The sequence below is a fragment of the Emydura macquarii genome, unplaced genomic scaffold, assembly GCF_026122565.2.
Source record: "Emydura macquarii macquarii isolate MOO-44397 ecotype Brisbane River unplaced genomic scaffold, CSIRO-AGI_Emac_v2 contig_431, whole genome shotgun sequence".
Taxonomy (NCBI): domain Eukaryota; kingdom Metazoa; phylum Chordata; order Testudines; family Chelidae; genus Emydura; species Emydura macquarii.
Window position 1 is genome coordinate 15501538 of NW_027130568.1, and position 14854 is coordinate 15516391.

The window sequence follows — 14854 nt, forward strand, 5'->3', positions numbered from 1 at the left end:
CCCCCTGACCGTTAACTAAACTTGAGCTATCTGAAGGTTAGTAATGTCACCCAGGATTATTTGCATGCTGCAAAGCTCCTAATCAGAGCTGCAGAGGAGACAGGGAACAGGGCAAAGACCAAGGAGTTTGAGCTGGCAGATATGTACAGTGGTCTGGAGCTTCGGCATTTCCCAGGAGTGGAGTTTTGCTTTATGCTCAGAACTGGCGGAAGCTGAGTGGAGGCACTGCTGCTAATGAAGCAGGTACCTTCCCCTGGCTTGTGATGGCACTGCACAATTCTGCTTCTTTCCAATCTATCCCTCTATACCCAGGACCCCTTCTTGACCAGAACCATCTCCCCCCAACTCCCTACCAGTAGCCTGCCCTCATCTGGGCCCAGGTTGGAGTTCCTCTCTTGCAAAGCTTATCCCTGCAGGCTAATAATATCTAGTTTTAATAATACCTCGCTTTTTCATAGCTCTTTCCATCTGTTGTCCTCAAAGTGCTTTACAAAGAAAAGTAAATCACATTATCTCCATTTTACAGATGAAGACACTAAGGCGCAGAATTCTGAAGTGACTTGTTCCAGCTCACCCAGCAGGTCAGTGGTTCTCCTACCTGTGGCGCTTCCAGACTTCACAGGACATGATCTCCCAGTGATCTGAATACCTAGTAATCTGAAGGCTTTAGCTGTACTCTTAAGACCTTCAGATACTCAGCATTCCCTTGAACATGTGCAGTTTGTATTTTTTCTCTGATGAATTAGCCAGTCTTTCCCTGTTTGACACTCTGTACCTCAAGATAGCATCCTGGAACCCCCCTATTCACAACTGATATGATTATGATGTGTTTTGTACCAAGTATACCTTGTGAGGCATCACTTTAAAAGTCTTGATCTGTTGAACATTAATATCCTGTTGGATTGTATGTACTGCCATTGTCTATGAAGTTAGGACCTTTTGCTGTGTGTGTGTTACTGAAATATGTTGTGAGGTTGGGAGACGCCCATAGCCAACCTTTCAGTTGCAACAAAGGACTAGCCAGACATGTACTGATGGCCCATTAAAGGGTATCCACTCTCCCAATGGCCATCCCACAGACTTCTCAGAGAAGGCACGTAGGCAGTGGAGACTGCCTGTCCAGTGGAGACTGTCCGACTCCCATATCATAGCAAGGATCTTTCTAGGAGCTGGAAGAAAGTATAAAAGAGAGACAGTGACATCATCATTTGGCCTCTCCCCCCCATCTCAATATCTAGAGGAACGTGTGGAGGAAAAAGACTTTGAACTGGGGAAGAGTGGTCCCAGGTGAGAAAGGGAAAGAGAGGAACTGTAACCTGAGTGTACCATCTGTCAGGGTGAGACACTGCTTGATTCAAATCCTGCTTAGTTTGTAGAATTTAGATGGCAAATGTATTTGTATTTCTTAAGTAACCAATTTTGATCTCTATGCACACTACTTCTGGTCACTTAATCTATCTTTCTGTAGTTAATAACTCTGTTTTATATTTTGCCTAAAAGTGTGGTTTTGGTTGAATTGCTCAGGGAATATCAGCTCAGGTTACAAAGGCTGGTACAAGTCCACTTTCCTGTGAAGAAGTGGCAAACTAAGTAATGAGCTTACATTGGTCAGGCTTCTGACCAGTGCAAGACAGTACAGTTTTGGGCGCCAAGATTGGGGAGCTGTGGGGGGGATTGGCTGGATCCTCTCTATTGATTGTTCATGAGTGGCTGGGAAACACAGCTGAATATGTCCCGGCCTGTGGATGGCTGTGTAAGTACAATGCCTGTCAGAGGCTTGAAGCTTGACATTAGCATCACAGTGAGAGAGACAGTCCAGTCCAGTGGTTTTGGAGGACCCAGTGGTCCCGCAGTCCAGGCTGCACCTCTAGGACTCCGTCACACCCTGGCTTTGATGTTATATGTTAATCCTCATCATATGACATATCATTAAAAACAATTGGTACCGTGGTTGTCAACAGCATTGATGCCGAATGGGAATTGCCTGTAGGACCCCAATGAGCTGCACTCAGGTAAATAATCTCCTCAAAACTGAGCTCAAAAGCTGCACATCTTTCCCCAGTTAGATTTGGGGAGCTAGTGAAGCCAGTTGGGGGGTGGGCATGGGAGAGGACAGAGAGAGAAATAAAAATGACCCTGGGGCAAAACATTGTAAATATTTGTCTATTATAGAGTTTTCTCCATCAGTGGTAAATTAGCAATCTCTAGGCTTATGAGCCTGTGACATTTGAAAAACAGGAAAGCTTGCTCATCAAGTGGATCAAGCCCTATGGCCTATCTATACACAAACATATATGCATACATGCTTCCCTAGGGCAAGTCAGTACACTGTGCCCTGGTCTACACTTACCTGGAGATTCGGTGGCAGTTGATGGGAGTTACGCAAGCTACATAGAGTAGCTGTCAACTGCTGTACTTCTGTTCTGCGCGGCGCCTTCACTGCACTGCGTCACTTGAGGAGGTAGTTTTAGTACGTCAGCTTCCTAATCGATTTAGTGGGTCTACACTGACCGCTCAATCGATCCAGAAAGATCAATCTGATGGCGGCGATTTTGCCGCCGTCAGTATAGACATACCCTGAGATTAAAATTTCCAGGTCATAAAGGGCCAGTTGTTAAAAGTGGCCTGAATTCAGTCTTTAGGAGAAGCAGTGTGATTCAGTGAGTGGGGGTCATGGACTGGCAGTCAGAATACCTGGGTTCTATTGCCAGTTCTGCCACTGACTTGCTGTGTGACTTTGGGCAAGTGATGTCTTTCTGTGCCTCAGTTTTCCATCTGTAAAATGGGAATAATGATGGGGATTAACTTCTTTTGTAAAATGCTTTGAGATTTGGGAGCAAAAAGCACTAGATAACTATATAAAAATAACTAATTTTATTATTAAATTACACATTCCTCAAGCATGGATCCCTCAGTCAGATCTAAATGCCCATTTTACCAAAACAGAGGATGCTGCTTGTCCAAATCAGACAATGTGCAAAAATGAGGGTATTCCACAGTGCTGCATTGTGTCAGGACAGCTATAACAAATGAGTTGGCAAAGACAAAAAAACACAACAAAAAAGCAACCAAATTCTAGCTGCACTTGGCTATGCACTCTTTTAACTGAGAAGTGGCACAATTCATTGCTGTAAACACCGTCCTTTTTCCTTTGACTCCTTTTAGTATTTTGCTGTCCCTTTTGGTGTGTCATGTCTGAGATTAGATAAAAAGTTCTTTGGAGAAAGAACCATATCTTATCTGTCCTGTGATGGGTACAGCACACCTCTGATCAGTGTTAAAATAAATAATTTATCCCAGTAACACTCCAGATCACTTGTGCAAAAATATGGACATGCCATTCTGAGAACAAAAATGTAGAGGCAGCTTTGGAAATTTTATCCAAAAGACCATGTGAAAGGAAAGCGTGCATATACGGATTTTTTAAATCTCTTCTTCTGTAGATGCTAAATTTAGGCCCTGAGATAGCAAAGCTTTTACACACAGGCTTAATTTTAGGCCAGGACATAGTCCAGTTGAGATCAAGGCCTAACATCATAAATGTCTTTCCCTTGTAAGCTTTCCTTCCTTTGCAGTACTCATGACACTGAATTACTAGAACACACAGAGAAGAAAAGGAAGCCAGAGCTTGCTCAGACACCAAGACTACAGAAACCTGAATAGATTTTTCAACTCCAGACTTCAGCAGCTTTGAATACAAACTGCAGCCTTCTGTGATTTAGACCAGTATGTTCAGGAATTCTTTCTCCTGGAATCCCACAGGGATCCCAGATTGGAGCGCTTTAGACCTTATAGATCTGAACTAAAATGCTAGCTCACTAATGCAGTCTCATAACTATTTGTAGATGCAAATAGCATTTCTTTCTGTAGATAGAAGCACACAGTCTAGTTCTGGATATCGTATGAAGAAATAAATAAAGATTTGGAACTTCCAAAACAATTCGAGTGACGGCCCCGCAACAACTCTGCATGTGGACAATGACGTATTCAGTTTGTTTAACTTCAATAGACTGGTCCCTGCAGTAATTATTAATTATTGTTATTGTTTTTGTATTACAGTAGTGTCTAGTCATAGACTAGGACCCCATTGTGCTAGGTGCTGTACAAATGCAGGACAGATAGTCCCCAAAGAGTTTACAATCTGAATTATTCTGTTGTACTCACTGGACATCACAGGTAGCAATAGATGTTGATACTATTACTGTAACCCAGGTACTTTATTTCTGACCTTATAGTCTGAGTCTATAAGTTCACAAAACCATCAGACTCCAGCAACTGCAGGGAGAAAACATTTTTAAAAACCCTGCAACTTTTCTGATTGCTTGGAGTATTCTGCCATACCCACTGCATGAAGCGGGGATCGTTGGTCTATTGTGATATGCTAAATGATTTCAAGAAATAAAATGGGAAGGTAAATGCAAAGCAGGCTTTAGCAAGACTGAGGGAGAAGTACAAAATATTTCACACTGTTGTCAGTAGAAAAGGAGGGTGACACTCTTGCAGAGTTAGAGGAGGTCAATAAATCACCACCCTTATCTTGCAAACAGAGCCTGTGACTTCAAAAATTAGCTCATTTATTCTGCACAATTAAATTTATTGAAGTGTGACAGAAAAGTTTAGCGGGCACTGAAGCAGAAAGCCAGCAACAACAGAGGCAAGCATCTGAGTGAATGACACAATTAGTTGATTTTCATTTTATTTATCAATATAATTATTTTGAATTGTATTTATCCTATTTCACAGATTTTTACCATTATTACAGCCTGGGCCTCAGGGGAAGGAATTAGTTCAAATTTTCAGTCTAACTTAATGTGATTATAGAGCTGCTAATAAAAGAAAAGTTCTATAAAGTGCTACACAATCTTGTATTCAATGTCACCCCATCATCTGACTCCGAAATCCAGTTTCCTTTCATGTGAGGGCAATAAATTGAATATGAATTGTGAATGCAATGAATTCCCTAGATGGGGATTGAATTTATGTCAGCTGGATACCACCTTTATATTGCATCACAGGACCAAGGTTCCTTGCTATCTTTAAACTTAGGGATATATTTCTTCTTTTAAAAAAAAAATCAGATCAAATCTGTATTGCAAATTTTTAGCTAAATCCCAACTTCAGGTTTTACTGACCTCAGATGGGCATAAGTGAAGCTTCATCTGGAGTAGATACTGTGGCAACAGGATTTTATTACATTAGTGGGTTTTTTTCTTTCTTTCTTTCAGGTCATGGTATATGGTGACTCTATTTGAACATGTTAGAAGAGGAAGTTAGAAATTTGTGGGAGGCCCACTCACCCCAGCGAAAGAGCTAAGGAATACACTTCCAGCCTTCAGGATCCTCTGCTACTGACAGAGTGATGTGTGTGAGGTAAAACACCCACTACCTGAAGGCAGGCAAAAAAGGATTTACATCTTGCAGGTTACTCCAGACCATTCCTCACCTACAATGATTTAGGTGAAGTGTCAAGATCTGAAAGTTTGGGAGATGTCAGAGGTTTCCTTGTGGTTCGAAGGACCGCAAGAGAGAGTGCACAAAAAGAGTGACTTTGATACCTTTTTATTAGATCAGAGGACACACCTCCCAAGTGAATAGCTTTGGGAAGAGGCAGAGCACCAGTTTGAACTATGACCCTTGGGACCTCTCTAAAATCCAGCAAAATCAAAAAGGGGTCAACAGACTTTTGTTCCTCAGAGTTGGTAAATCCCGAAAAAAATTCAGATAGTGAAACTGTGGGGGGAGAGGGGGGATGTCAGAATAGATCATCTGAAAGAAACCTCAAATTAATTTTGATATGGTGTAATAAAAACAATGAGCCAAATTTCGAAAACCTGAGCACAACAGGCATTTGTGCACACAAATTAGTATTGGTACATGCAAGCACACAACCCATTAGTGGTTGTAGTTACTGAGTTTGCATACCATATGCCTGATCCAGTTCTGTGATAGGTCTCCTGGTCTGCTGGGCCACAGCACTGAGAAGTCAGCACAGAGCTTCTGCCATCTATCAGGTCACTGTGCAATCAGTTCTGTATTGCTGCTGGTCCAGCCAGAACTTGCTAGAAAATCAACTTTGCAATGCCACTTTCAATAGGCCAGTTCAGCCTCACTGCAGTCAGCTCTGCATCATCATCATCATCATTCATCAATCACTACCACCACCTGTGCAGTTGGCTTTGTAATGCGTTCATTCCCACAGCCTCTCCAGGTGGTGGAACCCAGAGCAAAACAGGGCCCTTAGTCTCAGCTCCTTAGAATAACTCTTCTTCCCTCCAGGACAGAGTCTTTTCCTTCCTCTTTTCTATTGAGCATGAGTTTCATTACTAAATTAAAATCCACTCCCTGTAATCTCAGGATGACATACTGCCCCCCAGGCACATCCTTCAAAATTTCATGCCATTTCCTTATTACAATAATTATCTGTTATCATTTAAGCTATCTAAACAAACACATGCCAACCAAAGCAACAAAACTCAGTAGGTGGAATTATGGGTAGAGCAAAATAATAATTCATGCAAATAAAGCTGGCTAGAACTGTTGTTTCTCGTCCTTCCCTATAGCAAGAGTAGAGAGTTCCATCCCTCTAAGTTTTCTGACCCTGGGGTTACTTAAAAAACTTCTTTTAAGTTAGTCCTTTATTTAAGTTTTGATTATTTTAACTAAAATGCTAAAAAGTTATACAGGGATGGACTACCTCCTTTGGCTAAAGTAAGAGTCAGCCAATCTTTTGCCCCAAACGAACACCAAATACACCTTGATGGTTGAGAAAGTTAAGATGCACTTATTAGATCTTTTGTTACTTTTGCATGCCTTCATACCTTCTGGTTCTGACCCAGACTGGAAGCAGGACAGGTGAAAAAATACATGAGAAAGGTTATCCCAGGAAACTCTAGAAACTCAGGAGAAACCCTGATTTCCATCTCAGTTTTGCAGGTCCAAGAGGTTGAGATATTTTAGATAAGGTTCACATAAACATTTGAACAGTTAGGTTGTCCCCTGCAAAGGTGGCTGTATTGTAGTGTGAGAGTGTGATCCAAATATTATCCACACCTACCTTGAAGGTACATTGTGAAGCTCAGCTAGTATATACATGGAAAGCACTTTGAATGATCCAAACTGAAAACACAAAGGGCTTTCAGCAGCCATTTGGAAGTATGGTTTCTAAGTTCATGTGGAGTCACTAGTGCACCAGAATGGCCAGGACCGGGCAAGATCCAGAGAGCAAACCAAGAATAAACCCAGATGCATAACACCAACAGTGCAAGTTAAAATTGAAATTTGATACCTTTTCAGCTGCGAATTTCAAACTTCATATGCGCTAGTGAGCTCAAGATCTTATTCAGAACTATGGCATTCACCAGTGACCTATATCACTGAAAAAAATAAAAATAAATCCAGAGCCCTTGAAAAAATATTTTTAAAAACAAAAGTAAAAACAATTAAACAAGTTTGTAGTTTTGAAAACATAGTGATAAAAATATTTTTTGGCCTTGGTTTAGTTGCCACGTTCTGATATCTAGACTTTTGTGAGTTGGTGTGGCTCACCTTCTAGTCATTACTACCATTTTGTAATTCAGAATGTTTTTATTGGTTTTGAACTTTTCATATTCAGAGATAGATATACGGAGCCTGGTTTACGTACATTATATACTACACACACCCACACCCACGCACAACTTACTTTTTCATCTCCTATATATAAGATGAGGAAGCAAATATATGTTCACTAGTAAAGTACATAATAATTCATATCCATTCACATAGGTCCCGGAAATTAGACCACATGCTATTAAAAGTGTCTAGTTTTTCCATTATTTTGAAAGATAGTCTTTCCATTGCAACTAAGTCCTAGCCCCCATTTCCATTTCATAAAGTTTAATTCATTTGATATAGAGAATTTCGGACATGTCCATATAGTATGAAGGGACCATTATGATCATCTAGTCTGACCTTCTGCACAACGCAGGCCACAGAACTTCATCCACCCACTCCTGTAATAGATCCGTGATCTAAGACTGAGTTACTGAAGTCCTCAAATAATGTTTTAAAGACTTCAAGATGCAGAGAATCCACTAGCAAGTGACCTGTGCCCCAAGCTGCAGAGGAAGGCGAAAAACCCCCAGAGCCTTTGCCAATTTGCCCTGGGAGAAAATTCCTTCCCAACCCCAAACATGGTGATCAGCTAAACCCTGAGCATGTGGGCAAGACTCACCAGCCAGACACCCAGAAAGAATTCTCTGTAGTAACTCAGAACCCACCCCATCTAACATCTTTCACAGGCCATTGGGCATTTTTACTGCTAGTAGTCAAAGATCAGTCAATTGCCAAATTAGGCTGTTCCATCATACCATCCCCTCCTTAAACTTATCAAGCTCAGTCTTAAAGCCAGCTAGGTTTTTCGCCTCCACTGCTACCCTTGGAAGGCTGTTCCAAAACTTCACTCCTCTGATGGTTAGAAACCTTCATTTAATTTCAAGTCTAAACTTTCTGATGGCCAGTTTATATCCATGTGTTCTTATGTCCACATTGGTGCTGAACTTAAATAACTCCTCTCCCTCCCTGATATTTATCTCTCCGATGAATTTATAGAGAGCAATCATATCGCCCTTCAGCCTTCTTTTGATTAGGCTAAACAAGCCAAGTTCTTTGAGTCTCCTCTCATAAGGCAGGTTTTCCATTCCTCAGATCATCCTAGTAGCCTTCCTCTGCACCTGTTCCAGCTTGAATTCATTTTTCTTAAAAATGGGAGACCAGAACTGCACACCGTATACCAGGTGAGGTCTGAACTGTGGGCTCAGAAGGAGAATATTGGAAATAGGCCCAAGTTGAACAGCAGATCCAGACCCATCCCTAAATTTTATGGAAACTTTGGTTCTGAACTAATTCATGAATGGTCACTTGCCCATCCCTAGAAGATACACACGTCAATGGTAGTTCTGGTTGGTCACTTACATCTAATCACAGGCAGAGGTACGAGGGCAATCTCTAGAGTTGTATTGGCTGCATGAAAAGTGTATCCACTCTTTAAGTTTTAGAGCTGTTTGTTTAGGCTGCTGTGGATACTGGAGAGAGAGATTCTGGTTGGGATTCGCCACTGTGTGACTCCTGTTTTGTTTCATTGTAATGAATGGTGTTCCAGCAGTGTGAAATTGTCATAAAGCTGGAGCATTGCCACACACCCTCTTCAATAGGTGGAAAACTTGATGGGACTGGTGGTGATTGGAACAATCCAGTAGAAAGTTAGGAGGTGGAAGGAAGAGCACTTGCTTTCTGGGGGTGCAGAGTTGGCCCCTCCTCTTCCAGAGGCTTTATCTACTCATTGGCCAGCTGGGGAGGAAGGGAACTGATTGGTCCCTTGTTCTCCCCATTCATTAATTTAAACCCTAGTTTTGGCCATGTGGAGCCTCTTTTTACTTTGTTTCAGCAGAAATGTCATGGTGAATCAGGTGCTCTAGTTCTCAGCTTGACTGTAACTGATGCTGAGACAGTTTTCTTAGTGAAACATCTAGATGAGATCTTTGACAAAGCTGGCCTTTTTAGAAAGGTCAGCGCTTCTGCTCCAGTTCTGGATTGAGGGTTACAGACTTTAAATTAAACAAAAAAGTAAAAGGGTGATTCAGTACCCATGATACAAATCTCTCTCTCACATAGTAGAGCTGGGTTACTAATTACCACACTCTGGTAATAATACCCTGGAATTAACTCTCCCAAAGCTTTGGTTCCCATGTTAAACTGAAATCCCTGGAAAGAAAAACAACAATAACAAAAGTGAATAAACAAATCAGCTACATCAGAAGGACACTCAAAGGTCTGTATCGCCCCACACATGCAAATGACTCCCCAAAATGCTAAAGGTTGTTATTTGAGAATGTGAAAGGGAAAACATCCTCCTTATTGTTAAACATTCACCTGCTGTGCTGCATTGAGTAAATTATGTAAACTGAATAATTTCCCATCATGTCACCTATTGTGTGCTGTAGCTACTGTGTGACTCCCCCAACCTCCAGCAGGTGCTAGGCAACAAGTCAGGTCAAACATTTATAAAGGAAAAGAGCCGGGTCTCTAGTTCCTAGAACCTGGTAAAATCCTGGTCCCACTGAAGAACATGGCAAAAATCCCATTGACTTCTCTGTGGCTGGGATTTCACCCTAGATCTCTAGAATCTAAGGTGTGTAGAACTTCATTTCTCATGTGCTTTTCTTTGTTGTTGTTGTAAACCGTCCTCTGTTGTAATTTTCTATTAAAGAACACTCACTACCTACTGAATATCTCCTGCCAGGTGTTCATGATGTGAAATGCTTCTCAGGGATTTAGAGGTGGAAGAGTTACAATAGCCCATGGATGGAGCAGTCTAAATTCCTGCCAAACTCTTCATCATGTCTTTAACTTGAACCACATGTGCTCTTGAATCTTCTGCTTTCAAATAGCGATGATTGCTTTTGTAGAAGACAGAGCTAACCAAAGAAGGTTTTCTACATCTAGGTTCTGCATTCGGTCAAAACAGAAACTTAAGTTCAACTTAACAGTCTATCCTGACAGCTCCATGTGGATTTGACAGCATTTCGCAAGAGACTGTAATTACCAGACAGCCCTGCTTTTAATCCACGAAGTTGACGTTTGCTTCTCCATAGCAATGGGTTATTCAACTCAGAGTACCTTGGAAGCCTATGAGCCTGTGCCTGGGGCAGTGACATTGATTTTAATTAGGGTATGAAATTAAATTGAAGTAGAGACTGAACTCATTACTTGAGGAAGAAAATGGTGCTAAGTTTAACAGGATGATGTTCCGGTAGCATGTCATGTTTTATTGGGCTGTAGTGAAATACCTTGCAGAAAGGTTTCCAGCTCCTAAAATTCTTTCAAAACACGACAAACTTTTTAAATGGAAGGGTCATTATCATTTCTATCGATGGCATTTTGGTAGAAAAAGATTTCAAGAGCCCTCCAGATGGATTATACAGAAATCTTGAAGAAAGAGTTGAACTAAAGATAGACCTTGTTACAAAAACCCTTGGGAGCTGCAGGGTCATCACAAACCAAGCTATTTAAAGAGGGATTATGAGAACAGGTTTATCAGTCTAGAAAATGATATGCCAAAGTTTTGGTGACCGGGTAATCGTGTGGTGATTGGCTAGCAGTTTTCTTTCTGCCCATGGTCCTTCTCTGATCCCCATTACCATACTGTCCGAGCACCTCACAATGTTTAATGTATTTATCCTCGTAAAAACCCTGTGGGGGAAAGAAGCACTATTATCCCCATTTTACTGATGGGAAGGGCAACTGATGCACAGAGAGACTAAGTGACTTGCCCAAGGTCACACAGGAAGACTGTCACTGCAGATCATTTAAACCAGCTCTCCCAAGTCACATGGTAGCACTCTAACCACTTTACCTAAATTTTAGCTATAAAAGTTTTCTTCTTCTTAAGCAAAATACCAATGCAAATAATTTTTGTATGAGTGATCTGCTAGAGTGATTAGGGGAAGACGCAGTATATTGTAATATTCCTGTAACACACTTCTGAAAGGGGATCCCTCTAGTTTATGGCACAGTCCAAAATTTAATGTGGGACTGTCAGATCTGCTGCTGTTTAAAGTGCAGACCTAGTAGAGTGAAGATCAATGTGCTCTCTAACCACCACTGGGGGAATAAAGCAGCCATAAGGCCGCCTTCTTCCTCCAGACCTCCTGTGAAGCAGGGTGGGGGACAGAGAAGATCTGTTGCCCCCCTCCATGGGTGGAAATAGAGTAAACGGATTAAACCCGATTGGGAAAAGATATTTGAAGGGATTTACCGAAGGAAGAAAATGGACTGAAGAGATGGATGCAAGCCTAGCATAACTTGCAGGCTCCCCCACACGCCAATGCTGCTCCTGTCTAGGTATGCGCAAATAAGTACAAACCCCACAATTGTAATGCTTGCCATTATCAGCAGAGCAGCCCAGAATCCCTGTCGTGTGGTTCTGTAGACACAGTAAGAGAAGCGCTCATTTTCCAGTTCTTCTTGAGTCTCTACTGTAACTCTCCATAGCAAATCCCAACCACCCCAGTCTATTGGGTTGTAAGCAAAAAGCAGGGCATGTCACCTAATGATTCAAATGCTGCAAACTACTTCTTAAAAAAGGGGCAAAGATTAAAAATTGGAGAAAATAGGAAATATTGAAACCCATAGAATAACTCAACCCATTCAGGCCCAAGAAGAAACAAAACTGAGGTGAATGCAAGCATTTGCACCTGCAAAGAACAACCATTCTTTGCCAGCACAGAGATCAGGTTTCCGTTGTGAGCCTCCCATTTGGCTCTGGGACAAAGCCCATGCATTTTCCCACTCAGTGTGGCAAGCCGCTTTGGAGTCCCGAAGACGGACCTGATGTGATAACATCTCACTGCCCAATGCTTCACACACACATGCACTCTGTTAAGTGTTTGATTAGACCGTGGGTTTATTCTAATACAGTTTGGAGACTGCCTCAGAATATTTTATATAAGATCCGCTAATGTGCAGATTTGCGTATTACACTGTAATTACTTCAATAGGGGATTTTGCATGCTATAGCCAGTGATTCATGAACTGCAGAGTATCTGCAAAAACAGGCTCTCATTGGGATTATGGGATGCAATATGCCTGAAGTCTTTTGTGTTTGATAGCTGACCTGCTATTGCATCCATATAGGGTTTGTCAAAGAAATGGTCTCGTGCTTTGTAGCATCTTGCTAACCTCCCTCCTCCAAAAACCCTGCTATTCTGTGGCATTTTTTAAGGAAACCAGCTTTGTTTGAATTGTGGCTGTGGCGTGGATTAGAGTACAGTGACATGGGCTTAATGCTGACCATTTAATGTCAGAACAGAGAATTGAGGAGGTTCCTCTCTAGAGGTGTTCGGTGTAAGATTTGCAACAAAACAATTTTTGATTAAAACCAGTTTGTGGAGAAGGAACGCAGGCTGAGGTTTTCGGTGCTGCCCAGGGGATTGAGCCACACAACTCCCAAACTGCCTGAATCCCTGCCTCCACTTCAAAAAGGTCAACCACCCCACAGTAGCTGCTGTTTGGCTTTGAAATAACTTGATGTGTTGGGTCAGAGACATCTTTAAAACAAATGAAGATTAAGAGAAAGAGAACATGTTGTTTGAGGTAGAAAATTTGTATCAGTGTATCAGACAGGCACAGAGGGGCTCACGAGGCTTGGAATCTCTGCAGTGACTCACATGCAGAGGAGACTGACGCTTTTTTCTTATGTGAAGGCCAACAGAAACTAGGAGTGGGGAACTATAAATATATGAGCTGTGCTGCAGCTCTCGTCTTTTTTGCTCTTTCCAGAATGTATACAACTCTGTCTGATAAAAGCCCCAATTCACACAGCAGATAGCTGGCTCAGGTCTGATGGAATTTCACTGCTGAGTTTTCTCTGTCAGCACTGGATTAGTCCAGTTTTAGCTTCTTTTGGTTCTATGCCTTTTTTCATTTTTTTTTATTGTGGTTGCCTGTGAATTCTAATTACACCAGACAAATGATTTTGGGCTGTTTTTTTGTGTAGGAATCCATGCAGTGGTGGATATATTGCTATATGTTTGGAAACTTTGCTTTCTCATTCACATCTCGCTATAGTCTAGACTCTATTGTGTTATTAGAAAAGTGCAGGTAAACAACTACTGCTACTTCCTGGTACCCCTCATTCTTGAAGTCAGTACCACAACACAGCTCAGCTAAGCAAACCTGCTAAGAAGCAGGTATAAGATTAAAGAAAATAACATGATAAAGCATGTTTAGGGGTGGCCAGATTCTCCATCAACCTTAACCCTCCACACAGAGGGGGCATGCCAGTCTTCAGCGCAAGAAAAGCAAAGGATTTCCTGTCTACCCCCTTAGTAACATTTGGTTGTCCATGTTTTGAGCTGCCTAGTGATCTCAGTCTCTGACGAGCGACTTCTGTTGCAGAAGGTTATTAAAGTATGAAGGCACCAGTCCATGTACAGCTCTGTATACAGTATTATCTAATACCAAGGGCAGAACCCTGTGTTCTCAGCTGAAATCTACTGTTCAGCAGAGGGCTTTAGGGTTAGGCTTTTTGTACATGTTTTTTAAATAAACAGCAGCTTTGTATGCTTTCACTCTCAGTAACCCCAGCTCTGTTTTACTCTACTCCGGCATGCAAACCAATGTTCCATAACAGATCATCAGAAGAACCTCAGCACAGCAAAGCTGCAGGCGGAACAGGGGGATACAGCCCCTCTTTTCCATATGTCCTCTCTATAGGGGATTTTCTAAACCTTGCCCTGATAAGGAAACTAGTCTAACCCCCAACTATATAAAGCAGCCAAACACTTTTGTCTGAGGGCTCTCTGTTGCTAAGTATATTTTTTCAGTGGGGAGGTTTTAAAAGAGGCGCATTCTTCATCCTGATTTATGTAAGTCCTAAGGCATCTCTTTGTGCTTGACTCCAATTTGCAATCCTTCAAATGAAACTTCCATGGCCTCCCTCCCCTCCTTCTTTAAATCAGTTCAAGTTAATTAATACTTTTATAAATTCTTAGGTCCCGGATTGCAAATCCCCTATTCCTGTTGGTGAGCTGTTACTGAGATGGGCTGATCCACTGGAGTCAATGGGACCAATTTGGGCCAGTAATTACCTACCTGTGTGAGTATAGGTTGAACAGTCTGGCCTTTGCGTTTTTCCAACATGTCTCTAGATGATCACTGCAGCTGAATGATACTTGTGTTAGCTGTGTAGTATAAAATGAGATCAAAAGGCTATCTCACTGGGCAAGGGGAAAGTCGGATGTAGCCTGAAGCAATCTAAGGAGACAGATAAAAGAGTTGTGTGTACAGCCCATCTAGAACACACACACACTTTACT

At 41.7% G+C, this 14854-nt stretch overlaps 1 long non-coding RNA gene across 1 annotated transcript in view; it reads left to right on the plus strand.

The window, feature by feature from the left end:
• Window positions 1–558: 558 nt before the first annotated feature.
• The window catches only part of LOC137146281 (uncharacterized), a 33994-nt gene continuing 19698 nt past the window's right edge, over window positions 559–14854 (plus strand). Inside the window, exons 1-2 of the long non-coding RNA XR_010917899.1 lie at window positions 559–581; window positions 14532–14635. This is a non-coding gene — a long non-coding RNA (uncharacterized lncRNA). The remainder of the gene's footprint in view (window positions 582–14531; window positions 14636–14854) is intronic.